General features: G+C 35.6%; 1 protein-coding gene across 4 annotated transcripts in view; it reads right to left on the reverse strand.

Moving 5' to 3' along the window:
• LOC131432494 (serine/threonine-protein kinase Pak) overlaps positions 1-7,576 on the reverse strand; it is a 121,557-nt gene extending 113,981 nt beyond the window's left edge. For 2 of the 4 annotated variants that reach the window (XM_058598804.1, XM_058598802.1), the window contains exon 1: positions 6,618-7,576. The gene's annotated coding sequence lies outside the window, so the exon portion shown is untranslated. The remainder of the gene's footprint in view (positions 1-6,617) is intronic. The other 2 variants (XM_058598803.1, XM_058598805.1) reach the window with 2 other exon arrangements.
• Positions 7,577-15,554: the final 7,978 nt, after the last annotated feature.

Consider the following 15,554-nt stretch of genomic DNA (forward strand, 5'->3'; position numbering starts at 1 on the left):
CTCCGGGAAGGAATCAAGTCGTATCGAGCTAGCAAACAGCCAAATCGGACCATGAAACAGAATAGTGTGGTCAAAATTCGTGCTCGGAAACTATATGACCAGATGCTGACCAAGTTCAACGGGTGTCTTCTGATGGACGATGAAACCTGTGTCAAGGCTGACTTCGGTCAAATCCCAGGTCAAAAATTTTACTTGGCAACGGCTCGGGGGGATGTTCCAGCCAAATTTAAATTTGTTTTTGCCGACAAATTTGCAAGAAAATTTATGATTTGGCCGGGCATTTGCAGTTGCGGCAAAAAAACGAAAAATTTCGTTACAAATAAGACAATGACATCGGAACTATACCAAAAAGAGTGTCTCCAAAAACGAATTTTGCCGTTCATTCGATCCCACGACCATCCTGTAATGTTTTGGCCAGATTTGGCAAGCTGTCATTACAGCAAAGCCGTTTAAGAATGGTATGCAAAGAAAGTGGTCCAGTTTGTTCCGAAAAACTTTAACCCACTCAACTGCCCCCAGTTCCGCCCTATTGAGAAATACTGGGCAATCATGAAGAGGAGACTCAAGGCAAAGGGAAACGTTGTCAAAGACATCAATCAGATGACGACCTGGTGGAATAAGATAGCTAAAACGATGGACGAAGAAGGTGTGCGCCGCCTACTGAGCCGTGTTACAGGAAAAATTCGAGAATTCCTTCAAAACCGTGACGAATAATTTTATCCGTATTTTTTCTTAAAAGTATGAAGAAAACGCTACATTTGTATAAAAAAGATCTTGAATACAATAATAAATAACTGAAATACAGGCAATTGTCTTTGTTCCAATTCTACAGGGTGATTTTTTAAGAGCTTGAGAACTTTTTTAAACAATAAAACGCATAAAATTTGCAAAATCTCATCGGTTCTTTATTTTAAACGTTAGATTGGTACATGACATTTACTTTTTGAAGATAATTTCATTTAAATGTTGACCGCGGCTGCGTCTTAGGTGGTCCATTCGGAAAGTCCAATTTTGGGCAACTTTTTCGAGCATTTCGGCCGGAATAGCCCGAATTTCTTCGGAAATGTTGTCTTCCAAAGCTGGAATAGTTACTGGCTTATTTCTGTAGACTTTAGACTTGACGTAGCCCCACAAAAAATAGTCTAAAGGCGTCAAATCGCATGATCTTGGTGGCCAACTTACCGGTCCATTTCTTGAGATGAATTGTTCTCCGAAGTTTTCCCTCAAAATGGTCATAGAATCGCGAGCTGTGTGGCATGTAGCGCCATCTTGTTGAAACCACATGTCAACCAAGTTCAGTTCTTCCATTTTTGGCAACAAAAAGTTTGTTAGCATCGAACGATAGCGATCGCCATTCACTGTAACGTTGCGTCCAACAGCATCTTTGAAAAAATACGGTCCAATGATTCCACCAGCGTACAAACCACACCAAACAGTGCATTTTTCGGGATGCATGGGCAGTTCTTGAACGGCTTCTGGTTGCTCTTCACTCCAAATGCGGCAATTTTGCTTATTTACGTAGCCATTCAACCAGAAATGAGCCTCATCGCTGAACAAAATTTGTCGATAAAAAAGCGGACTTTCCGAATGGACCACCTAAGACGCAGCCGCGGTCAACATTTAAATGAAATTATCTTCAAAAAGTAAATGTCATGTACCAATCTAACGTTTAAAATAAAGAACCGATGAGATTTTGCAAATTTTATGCGTTTTATTGTTTAAAAAAGTTCTCAAGCTCTTAAAAAATCACCCTGTATTTGAAGCAAGCTTTACTCTAGATACTATGAGAAGTATTTTATCGGTCATCTAATAGATCATGGAACTTTAATACACTCTTCCAAAGAAACCGTCTAACCAAATCTGCATAATTTTGAGTCACAGGACTAATTCTGCATTAAATGATTGTAAATTATAAGTTTACACAAAAACGATTTTTTTTATTTAAAAGAAATTTTTTATTCAGGCCTATTTGCGTACAAGCTTTACGTGGCCGATAGAGCCGATTTTTTAAATAATTTGTTGAGTTGGATCTCGTTGTCACCCTTTTTCTAGGGGGAGAGGAGCTTCCATTTCCTTCCTGCGAGGATTGAGGAGCACTTCGTTCGTGGTTCGTCTCGTCATCCATTGCTGCATCGATGGTATTGTTGTCGATTTCCGTCTTCTTTTCGTTGCTAGTTGCTGTAGATGCGCCTTGTTGTACATTGGTTGCAATTGCTGGTTGGTTGGAGGGTAAGTTGTTAACTGCAGCTGGTGTACTTTGTTCTATAAAGGATGATGATGGATTCGTTAAAGGGGATGCTTCATTGTTGTTGGTGCCTGTCACAGGTGTACAGCACAGTAAATGCACACCTTTGATGTCAAGATGCATTTGCTCCTTAAGCAAACCTTCAAATTCTCGTATCGAAGGTCGAATTTTGCACTGCCTGAAGTCAACAACAATTGTATTCTTTCGTGTCGGCGGTAGCTTTTGTTCGTTTGGTTCACTCATTTCGAGGTCGTTCTATTGTTCACTACACAATACTGTACTTGGTTTCTTCTGTCCCGAACGTAAGCGGTTCTGTTTTATCGACTGAGTTGGATGAGATGTGAATCCGAACTGACTACAACTAAAAATTTACTGAAGACATTATAATTCTATCTGTGGTCAGAAGCGTTCATTGTCCCAAATAGTCGAAAAAACAAATGATCTGGGATACCTTTTTGCCGGATTCCTAATTCACGTTCTCTGTGTTGTAGAAGATTTCACTGTAAAACGTTCGGTCTTCAGAGCCTCTAAATTCGCATTTCAAAGTGATTACATGTCCGACTTGTGTAAGATCAAGTAGATAACTCAATTTAATGTTATAATGTTCGAATGATACAGCTTTGAATATGAGAAGGACAAAGAGAACATTTTCATACCGTGCTCAAATAGCCACACTGCTATTCACGGTGGATGCGGGATGGAAGCGACGCAACGAGTGTGCATTGACAGAAACTACCTGTATACAACTTTGTGAAACAACACTGCTTGTCATACAAGCGAACATTTTCGGTCTGCTTATATCTAGCACTTACAGTCCATAGCAATTGCAAAAAGTTCGCATTCCAAATCACTTAAGTTCGAAACCGGATTCCCTCCGCGATAGTGTGGAGATTGATTGAATAAAATCTTTTTCCTTACTTGCGACTAATATGGAGATTGCATAAAATCTTTTTTCTTGCTTGCGAGTAATATCGCCTAAATGTATACTATCCCGGACCTGTTTTGACTGTTCTATTTTTAGCTCATGCTCGTGAAGATCTACATCATATTAGGTTTTCAATGTGCTTTCACTGAGAGCAAAACTAGTTTTCAGTTTGATGTCACACAGCATTTTTTCTGCTTTCGATTTTGATCCGTTAAAACGATCGAAACGAGAGCAAATTAAGTAATCGATATATACAAACAGCACAACATCGAATTGAGTTTTCTTTTTGATCTCACACTCTACACGGGTTACTATACATAATCCATCAATGTAACAGCTTCCTTTTTACTTTGTAATGTAAAAAAAATGCCAAGAACATTATATTCTTTTGGTCGCATGATTGCAATTTGTTAACTCCAGAATAAGCATGAAGATGAGATAAGTCCACTCTGTTCTGCTAGGTGATTTGAATAGTTTCAATGTTTACATTTTGTTCTTGCAACTGTATTCCTTTTAGCACACAAATATTATTATTTTATTCCTCTCTACTCACAAATACTATTATTATATGAAAAAGTATTGTTTCAAATTCTTTTTTGAAATTTTATATATACTGTATAAGTTGCGTACGTGCACCAACTTTTTCGCCATAATGGCATACCCTTTTATTAAAGAAAGATAAGAAATCTTCTTTTTCTTCGGGTTTCGCCTTCGAATCTTAATAAAAATCTGTATACTAAAATTTTGAATTATAAAATAGACAATGTAAAAAGGTTTCGAAACTGCCTAAATTGGTTTGACTACAGTAAATGCTAGCTATGGTCTATAAATCAGAAAAATCAGCAGTGAATATCATTTGAAAAAAATATTTAAAAAGCGGCATGACCAAATTTAAGGCTGAGAATTGATTATGTGTATATCAGATGTAACAGTTCGTTGTAAGTGAAAACTAAAGATTGGGGCTTGTGTTTTCCAATACAATGAAATAACGATATACTTTTGGATGGGATCTTTTTTTTTTGTAAGTAGTCACAGTGGCAGCAGTCCCTTGCTTCGGTTCTACACTGGACCCTTAATAAGATTTGCTTCTATGAGATTCTATTTTAAATCAACACACATACGTTCCTAGGCTATGGTGGCCAACAGGTCACTGTTTTTAGTGCTGATTCAAATAGATTGTATAAAATTGTCTTTATAATGTGTTTTTATAGTATACTTGTTGTTTTTGTAATGACAATGGTCGTTGATCTGGTTTTGTGATAATGTACATTGTGGTTCTTGTAATGGTCTGTATGAAATGTAGTGGTAATGATTGTAATAGTAATGTAATAACGTAATAATGGTAATAGTAATAACAATAATAATAATCTTTTAAATGGGTTTACCTGTTGGATACTTGATGTATTTTTTTACATACTTAGCTATACTCTTGCGTTATTTATTCGTTCCTTTTTTTATATTTCTGGTATTCTGCATCATTCTTCTTCTTTTCCAAGTTTAAGAGCTAAAGTATCTCACCCATCAGGTCTCACATGAAAACTACACAACTTCACAAAATGAACTGGATGAACATCATTTGACAGCTATCAGTGGTTTGCTCATTGGTTCAGTCTGTATTATTTTATTCTATTCTACAATATTCGATCTCATTCCACAGTATTCCATGATACACAAACCACCAATAAACGTCAAAGATGGACTGCATTTACCGTTCGTTTGATGTCATCATGTGAAACCTAATTGGGATACGTTCACTCTATTTAATTTCCACTTCACACTGGTAATAATGGCCGGTAGTATGAAAATGAAACATAAAACAGAGCTCAGTTAAGCCCTACCGACCTCTCGAAACCCCGGATCATCAACATCATCAACAAGACTTTTCGTATTTCATTCATTAAACTAAAAAATTAAGCTAAAACTGTAACATATATCTATATTAAAGTCTAACTCTAATTGATTGTATCTGATGATGTTTGCAATACCGTCAAGCCCACCAACCACGGGAGGGACTTTTGGATGGGATCTTTTTATAAACTTATTTCGTATCAATAATATAAATAAATCGATACAATAGAAGAATTTGGCGCTCTGCACGTCGAGCGAAACTTCATCAATATAGCCGCTTCGACGTTGCAACTGAGATAGCAATTCGTTTTCAACTGGAATGGACAATACTTTGAATATTGAATTTGTAACCATTTTTTGTCATTGAAGTTTCAAATTTAAAAAAAAATGACACGAGCTTATTTAAATCCTGAATAGAAAAATAACTTATTGCATTATGCAATTAAGCTGCAACGAAACTTAATGAAGAAAGATTGCCTCAAAAAGACAATACGATAAATATTGTTGAACATCAATCAATCGTTTGGCCGAAATCTCCCAACCCAATTGCCTACCTAGATGATTGGTCAAACTGAAGTTAGTCTTGAATAAGAAGTGTGCTTCTCTTCACAATGCCGAATGAATTCAAAAGTCAGTCCAGACAGCTGTAGCAATCAGGTAATGAGGTGCCACAGAGGTCGGCGGCGTCACGACATAACGTCGTCGTCGGGCCGTTGTCACATCTTTTTGATGGCGATATATAAGTTGGCGCGAGCGTTGACGCCCGGCAGCATCTAAATCCGACGTGTGTGCGTGATCGTCTCGGATGGAATAAGTCTCCCATTAATGCACATTATTACTGTGAAGGAAACCCGTGAACAACTCAGAGCTGCTACGTTTCCAGCCAGCAACCAAGTCGATGCGAGCAGGCACGGTTCTGATGGAGTCGATTATGTGGAGGTGGAATGAAGTATGCCTGTTGGGCTGAAGCACTTAGAAGATTTATTTATATTTATAAATAACTTGCTTGTTTTTCTTGTACTTTTTCACGTCTCACGTTCGCATGGTGTCACTTTTTCTTTGTCGTCTTATTCAGGAATGTTACGATATCATTCGTTAAAGTCCAGTTAAAAAAAAACAAAATGTAAGAGATCAATGATAATTATTGGTTGCTTAGAAATATAGCACTGATCGATTGTGGTGTGAAATATAGAGGTTTCTGAAATCATAACTATTACATTGCCATTTCAAGAAATCGAAAATAGAGCGTTGTAGATGCTCACAGTTTATCTCCGTTAATTATTTGCAATAAGGCTATCAGTCAACAACCTTTTATTCATACAAAGAAGAAAACTGCTCTTAAATACAATGTATCCTATTATTCTTCATTGATTCATTCACATTTTATATCTTTTATATAATTAATTCACATTATTCTTCCGATCTAGAAAATTTTTGTAATTATTACTGGCGTGGATAGACTTTACTGCAAAGAACACAAGTTAGGTGATTCTAGTACCAGCATGGATACTATCGGACAGCTGTCCTGTGCCAATCCTGACAGTTTTTGTTGATGATAAGCCTCTTTCGGCACAAAGATACGATGACTCAGACACTTACCGTTTGCCAGTTCAGCACTCGCTTTCGTTGTTTCAACTACGGGTCCTGCACGCTGCTACCCTTAAAACTTGGAGAACCGGAATGTAACAAGCCAGTTAGCACTGTAGAACAGAGCCGCAGTAGCAAAAATCAATCGAATAGGAATCTCGTATTCTTCTTGGTTGTGTGCGTGTGCGATTGACTGCCGTCCTTTAGAAAACGAATTGAATGGACTTTCTTGGTAAATCCTTGTTTAGATCTAACTTAGATTTAGCGAATAACTGGCACTGAGTAATGACTTTTACTGGACAGTAATTCAATTTTGGATGTCCAATGCAATGAATGCAATTGTATGATTCTCACTCACACTAGCTAGGATTCCACACCACTTTTTCTTTCTCTGTGGTGCATGCGTCGCACTCTTTTTCGCTAGCTTTTAGAGTGCCTTTCTTCATTCACACTTTTTTTTGGATGATAGATACTTTTTTGCAAAAAAAACGATACTCAAAATTTACACAGTCGACACTTAATCCAAAAATTCGACGATCACTTAGTATTAGAACGACGTATATTACTCGGACACACTAACGGAACTTTTAGAAGGGCTAAATCAAGAAAATAATTAGCTTTCACATCGAAAAAAGCCATTCAAGACTCGGGAAGAAAAATCACCGTCCGTACATGAACATTTTCACCGTCACCTAAATGGTAGAAAAACATCGATTTTCGGGGTTACGCATGGATCGCATGCATCGTCCGATTGAAAATGTTGCACCCGGAAGAAACTATCAAACGGTAAACCACTGACCGGAACAGGAATCTATCCGATTTTTATGTTCTCCACTCGAGCTCTCCGTTTTTTTTTCACTAGAGCACAGAGATGGCTGCGATTCTCGTCCGATGGCTGTGTGTTCTGGCTGTCCGTGCGACCACAGTGCGATACGATATTCTTGCGGATTCTTTCTCTCCGATTGGTGGCCTTCGTGATGTTGAAGATGGTTGCGTGAGCTGTCAAATCTGGTGGCGACCTCTTGACAGCAGAGATGCCATTTATACAGATTTATCTGTATTATACAGATTTTTACATGTCCAAACAGATTTTATACAGAATACAGATTTTGTACAGATTTCGTATGTTTAATACAGATTTATACAGATTTCATACAAAGTACGATTTTGTTTCTTCATTGTTTAGGATTTAGTACTAGAGATGAGAAAAAAGTTTCGTAACCAAAGAACAAAATTTGATTTAAAGTTGCGAAAATTGTAAATGTCTTTTTCTTCAAGAAAAAATCGAGTTTTTCAAAAACGATGGCGAATTGTTTTTTTATTCGAAGTATTAGTATTTTACATGGAGTGGACGGTATTAATTGTTTCGCTAGGTTCAAAAAGTTCGTAATTCACTATTCCTAAACCCATCAGACACTTAACATTTTTTTTACTAAAACTATACGATCTTTAACTCGATGTTGATGATTGTCCTGACCTTATCCATGATTTCTGCGTTTCGGGTTCCCAAATATACTTATATTTCGTCGACAGTTACAATCCAATGCAGTTTTCTTTAGAAGCGTGAAAGGAGCATTTCGCACTGGATTTTTGCATGTTCATTCTGTTTGTGTGGAACCCATTTACAAATCATTTCAAATTTTTCCCAAGGCTCTTAGACTATCAGAAATAGCTTGAGGATGAAATTGAAATGCTAGGCCATAATTTATTTTATTTTTGTATCATTTTAGTCCAATGATAATTGTAGTTCGTCATCTACATACATTTGTGGTCGATTTTAAAGTTCTTTGTCAATAACATAAAAATAACCTGTTTTGAAATGTTGAAACTAAAGCTCACAAGCTTTGACAGTTGCAACAAGATCCCCATAAGTCTCAACAAGAACTCGTTACCCTTTTCACTTAAATGAACAATAATATCATATCTAGCCACACAAATGCTTTTATTTGGCTCGAAATTCGACATGGTTAATACAAAATAATAGCAAGTTTTTTCTCGAAACCACATAAACCAAAATACCCGCATTGAAGAGTGGGGTCCAAACAAAAAACGAAACGAATAGATTTTATCACTATATGTTGACAACAAAACGACTCTGACACATCGGGTATATGAAAATATGGAACTTAGATTTGAACTGCAAATCGATGTAATTATCAAACTGAGAAACTATGACCTGACTTGAATTTACAGTTTAGGCACTAAAATGTCGACTCAATAACTCAAAGGGCTTTGCGCATTTTCAAAAAGTTTTGCAAAGCTCATTATACATACTGTTCAAAGACTTGGAGGGAGGGATTGCTGATAGTAAGAATTGAAGGAGAAAATATTTAAAAAGATTGCAGATATCTACTAATATTCATATTCAATCGTGAAATGGTGTTATTATTGTGAAAATTTCGTTTTAGTTGTGAATACAGATAAATACAGATTTTGAAGATGAGAAAATACAGATTTTCTATGAAAATATCTGGCATCTCTGCTTGACAGCAGCAGTGACGATTAGTGGAACTAAATTTATGGGATAAACATGATGTAGTAGTAAAGGTGTCAATATTATAGTTATATACTATTATGCGTTTATTTTCCAAAGCTAAATTATCATTTCCACATCTTATGATTTTCTCATGTATTTGCACGATTGGTATTTTTAATTATAGCTAATTAAATAACTTAATCAAATTTATCAGCACATCTTATAACCACTTCCAGATAATCACACAACAAACTTAGGAACAATTTATGACATGTAGGGTAACAGAGGTATTTTGGCCCGCTTTAGGATCGATTTTATTTTGGCCCACTTTGTAAAAATATCCACCAAATGTTTTAATATCTTTGAAAAACCCTTCCGCAATAGGTAATTTAATGTGATTAGCTTCAAACTGATGCAACATGGGTTACCTAAGATCGATTGAATCCATATAGTTTGTTAGGTGGGCCAAAATATATGAAGTGGCCAAAATACCTCTGTTACCCTATATATTGTATTCAATAGAGATGGGCAAAACAGTTCATTTCAAAGAACCGTTCAGTGATGCAGAGTTCTGTTGAAAGAACTAGTTCTCCAGAGCCGTTCGATCGTTCTATTCATAGTTGGTTTGTTTGTTCAAATACTCAACGAGAACTTAGTTTTGTAAGCTTAAGCGAGGAAATAAAGGTCCCTCGAAGTAGAACTGAGGTTTCGTGACGAAACTTTCTTTTTAGTACCGTTCTTGAAACAAGTTTGAGGGAGCTCAAAAAACAAAAAAAAAAGATCCCTCGACTTTGAACTGAGGAACTACCGTTCTTGAAAAAAGAACTATAGCTCGTTCATTCTTTCAAAAGAACTAGTTCTTTTGAACCGTTCGCGAACGAATTGCCTATCTCTAGTATTCAATACGAACCCTAATATATAGAATACATATATAACGTTTAATGGAGGCCATTCTAATTCCATATGTCAGTAATGTAAAAATCAAATGATTAATATTAATTGAACAAGTGATGCTTATATGCTTAATATTTAGAACAATGGTCTTATTCGCCCCTATTCTCAACTTCGATCTAATATAAATATTTTGATCGAATGATAAAATGTGCCTTCTTTGATTCGATCGAGTGATACTTATTTATTTATTTATTTATTTACAATCAACAGACACACATTGGTCCTCATGATAATTCCTAACATTATTCAGAAAATTTGTACGTATTTTGCTTCGTGACACTTTAAAATCATACCCAGATGAAACACGGTTGAACCGACGACACGACCAGGCACTATGAAGATAAATCGGAATAAAAAGTGTCTGTGAGTGATTTTCCGTCAGTTACCACAAATATAGCGACCCCTTGATAATAATACAATTCGACTTGAACATTTCATAAGGGCACATAAACCAATGAGAGATTCTCTTTGTTTACTTTCTCTTCTGTTAATAACACCTAAATTTTCACGTTCAGCTACCAAACTTGCATATAGAATGAAAGAAAATATCTCCAGCTTTGTAATAGTATCATACATGTAACGAACAATTGCGTAACAACGCAGATATAATCGAAAGAGAAAGTAAGCAAAGAGAATATGTCAATTGTTTTAAAGCCTTTCTGAAATGTTCACGTCGAATTAATCTTTTCAGGAAACACTGTTCTGGTTGCTATGCGTTATCTGTCAAGGAACCGCAAATATAGAAATAAACAAACAAATTGGAAAAGTATCCCGATTGTCAGTAGCCATGAAAATGCAAAAAAAAAATTAAGTTCGAAAAAAAGCGATATATTCTCTTGTGTGAAGTCATGTATTTCCAAATCTGTTCCAATAAAACGGACACAAGACGAAACTGAATTTATTATTGATAATAATCAAATTAAATTACTGTTTCAAGAACTTGAAAAAAACGTGGAGCAGGATGTTTATTTCGTCTACTATGCATTCAATTGAGACCAAATACATTATTTCGTAACACTAGAAGAGCCCTCACAGAAGTTTAAATCAATGAGAAAAGATCGATAATGAAATTAATGCGTTCTGTGATGTCGATTTGAAACACCATTATTAAATTTAAGCTATTTTCAAAGATCCTTTATACATTGAGTCAGTAACAAAAAATGCATTTATTTATGTTATATTTCTGCTAAATCATGCTAAAAAACTGAACTCATCTACTTAGAAGAAATTCTTAGTCGCATAATTTGAATATTTTATGAAAACTATGCAATAGTTTCAATTCATTATTGAATTTTTCTAATAGAGATGGTGTGAGATGCTGATGTAGTTGATTGGTAACTGCTATGCTATCAAATTTCCGTTGCATACAATTACTGGTGGTGCAAATAAAATGATATAACGGCCCTTGTTACCGGTATCACTACACGGTGAAAACAAAGTGAAGTGACTGTGACTCTTATTATGGGTATCACTTCACGGTGGAAATCAAGTGAAGTGAATGTAGGTCCTTATTACAGAAGTCGCTTCAGAGACAAAAGTAATTACAAAATTTCAATCAATTTCGTTTTGATACTGATACTGATACTGAGTTACTGAGGGGTAGTCAGATTTGCGATACAGTTTAAATAAACGAGTGGCAGATCGTGTCGTCGGTTGAACGATCTCTGTAAACCAATAATGGAACCATTTGCGCCATAGTTGGTACGTCGTATAAGAAGTCGAAGAAAAGCACTGTTGCGGAAAGCTGTGGGTCGCACATTAATATTAACTTCGTTCAGCGAAATGGGACAGTCGATCCTACCGTTGAATATATCTGCTATTATCAAAGCGCGTGATACTTTTGTATGAGAACTAAAACTCGATCGAGAAATAGAATGCAAAATTTCGCCTTCGATCGAAATAATCCGATTCGATCGAAACATACAATACGGGTGATTATACTTAGGAGAATCTAAAGTTACAATCAGTGTATTGTTAGTTCATTTTAAGTGCTGTATTATTTCATTTGTATATTGTATTGTTTTTTTATTTTAATACTTCAACTACACTTATTTCTTTGGAACTGGCTGGTTGCATCGGTTATTTCCCTGACACCAGATGAACCAGATAAGCTAGAAATAGCAGATAATCGCATTGTTCTTTCAGGATCCTATAGGAGATCAATATATATGGAACATGAAACATGACTTGAGGTAAATGTTTTTGAAATATTAAACACACTTCAATTACACGTGGCATCCACCAATATTTAAAATAACTATTGTCTATCTAGCAGGTGGATGTAATATGAACACATAATTAATTTTGTTTCTAACCAGATTACGCTAATTCAAAATTGTTCAAAATTCGTCTAAATATGAAAGAATTACCGAACGAAATTAAGTGTGTACACACTGATTTTATTTTGTCAAAATAATTGCAAACTAATTTACACCGCCTAGTACTTGGTAATCATCTAAGCAAAGGATAAAATTTCGGAGTCTCGGCAATCTTGTATTTGACAAACGGCAGTTATTACGGAAATTGTTAACAAAAAGCTTACTGTCTAAAGTTTTACTCAATGTTTGGCAAAAGCAAAATTCAATAGAGAATCAAGATTTCATTTTCTTTTCGTATAAACATACAAAAAGTATACATTGTGATATTCTCCTTTCCGTAGATATCCACTTATATTCTATACACTCGTTCGCGGCCTCTGACACAACGCATGTCACCGTCATTCCGCACTCACTCACTGCTACACGCTCACCCAATCATACTCAATGTGGGTATCACATAATTCAGGATACCACATACATTACATTACATATGTTTCAAAAGACGTACAATTGTAAAATATGCAATTCGGGCTGGTTAAATTGTTGAGTTCAGCACAAAAAAAAAATCAGTGAATCTCTGAAAACATAAATTGTGTGTTGCCGATCTGTCTCGGCAATTTACTTTACTGAGCTCGAAAATTGGAAGTGCGTACGATTTTAATAGGACCCGTCGATGAACTCGTGTCACCGCCAGTTGCAGTTCACTGAATAGTTGAACCGAAACAGTAAACGTCTAGTCGCTATATGCGCCGTAAATATGATGATGTTTGTTTTCATGTTTATAACAAATCGAGTTCAATCATGCATGATATTGAACAATTTCGTGTCACATTCCATGGCTACTTGCACTTGAATGTAGTAATATTCAACTTATCTAATACTAAATAAGAGTAAGGCATTTTGATTCGCTTTAGAAGCAATCGGATCAAAAAAAAATTCCTGCGCAAGACACCTAAACATGTTTATTTTCCTTCGGTATTGTAGTGTAATCGTGTTATTCTTGCGAAACTTCCATTTTTATCGACGTTTCTTAACAAGGATCTAATCAAACTAACCGTTACTGAATTCTAAGGTTCACGATTACCGAGCAAGTATTTTATATTGGTTTGTATGTTATTTCATAATCTTAGTATCGATGCAAATACTGCGATGTTTTGATACTTAATTATTTTTCAAAAGGCCTTAAGAACAAGTGACAGTTTCTTTTTGTTCACTTTCTCTTCTATTAATTACCAAGTGGTTTTCACGTTTATCACTCAACTCTTTGTATAAAATGCTACCCGACACCTTCGACTTTATACAGAATTGTAAAATCTAAGAAAAACTTTTTATTATGAAAAAAAACTTATTAATTATCACGTCACAATAATCGAAAGAGAAAGTGAACAATGAGAAACTGCCACTTGCTCATACGGTCAATCGAAAAATCAACTGATATTTCGATAGTCTGACAACAGAAGTTCCTAACTGCAAATGACAGTTTCTCTTTGCTTTCCTTTTCTTTCACGATTTATCGGATCGATTTTATATTTGACACCTTACTCTTCTAAAAACTTTGTAGTTAAAAGCACAAGCTTTCGATTTATTGTGTAAACTTTCAAAAAATTACAGTAATGGCTCCGTAATAATCAAAAGAGAAAATAAACAAAGAGAGGCATTAAATTGCAGTTAGGTCCTTTTTTCGCTGGACTATCGATTTCATCAATTGATAAAACCATGTTACATCATACATATTTTGATGTCTACATTATTACCTACGGGCTTTTACAGAAATGAATAAATTTTCTTGCTATGATTTCGTTTCGTTTAATTTTGAGCGATGAATATATCCCATTACAGTCTACAACACTACAGCGCTGGAAGAACATAAACCTGCGGAAGAGAAAAGACGCATCTGATTTTTGATGTGAATACGTTTCACTTTACTTAATTGTGAATATCTCTAGTCGCATTTAACGTATCAACATAATTCCTTCTTCGTACGATCAGAAATATGATCAGAAATTTATGATTGAATTTTCAACAGTGTTATATAATCATAAATAACTAAAAAATTTAGTTTTTTCAAAATTTTGGAAACAATGAAGAAAACTCATCATGATTGCTTGCTTCTTCGGATCCGGACGACGGTTTGGAGATAGTTAGGCACATTTCAATCCCGATGTTCAACTGGGCGTGTATTAACAAGGAAATATGATTGAAGATCGATTATTTCTTCTTGTGCCTTAAGGATTATTCACACATTTCCGTTCAGTGTCGGTTCAGTGAAAGTGCCTTCAGTGCGCCGCCAGTGTTCTTTTATTGTCGGAACCCTTCCGTTCCGTTTTCGTGTTGTTTTCGTTCCGGCACAGCAAATTCAGTAACATACCGACTTCAGTGAAAATAAAAAATATCGGTGACGACGAATTTGAGTTTGCCGGACGGACGCTAAACTGACGGTGAGCTGCACTGAAACGGTACTGTGACGGATAGGTGCGCTTAGAAAACGAATGAAATAATATCAGTATCCGTGCACGGTGTCGTGCCGGCACTGAACCGGACCGGATATGTGTGAATAGTCCTTTAAACGGAACTGGACGTCATGATCTTCCACCAACAGCAACAACAACAACAGACTTTCTGCATGGTGTAAAGCCTCAAACGCTCAGGTCGAACTCTTATTCGCTTTTCGAAACTTCATTTAGATTGGATTCTGGAACTGAATTCAGAACCTGGATTCTGGTCCAACTGAATACTGAACTTAATTTAAGGTTTGAAATTTAGTTTCAACATTCAGTTTTAGAATTTAGTTCAAGAATACAGATTTTAAAGTTAAATCAAGACTCTAGAAATAAATCCAAATTCCAGATTCTGGAACTTGGTTTTTGGAACTGGTTTCTTAACTAGATTTTGAAGCTGAATTGAATTCTGATTCAGGAATTCAACTTCAAATTTAATATATGAATTCTAGTTCTGGATTTTGGAACCAAATTTTAGATCTGAACTTTAAATCAGAAATTTTGAACTGACCTCTGAATCAGAATTTAATTTCGTAAATTCAGTTTCAGAACTCATTTTCCAAATTCAGAACCTGCATGTTGGAATTGAATTCGGAACTTGGGTTTTGGAACTAGATTTTGAACCTGAATTCAGTTCCTTAATTATTTGCTGCTTTGAATACTCTTGACGAACTTCGTAAGCTGCTTAAGCCAAATCGTTCCC

This window comes from Malaya genurostris, chromosome 2 (genome assembly GCF_030247185.1).
Source record: "Malaya genurostris strain Urasoe2022 chromosome 2, Malgen_1.1, whole genome shotgun sequence".
Classification (NCBI taxonomy): Eukaryota; Metazoa; Arthropoda; class Insecta; order Diptera; family Culicidae; genus Malaya; species Malaya genurostris.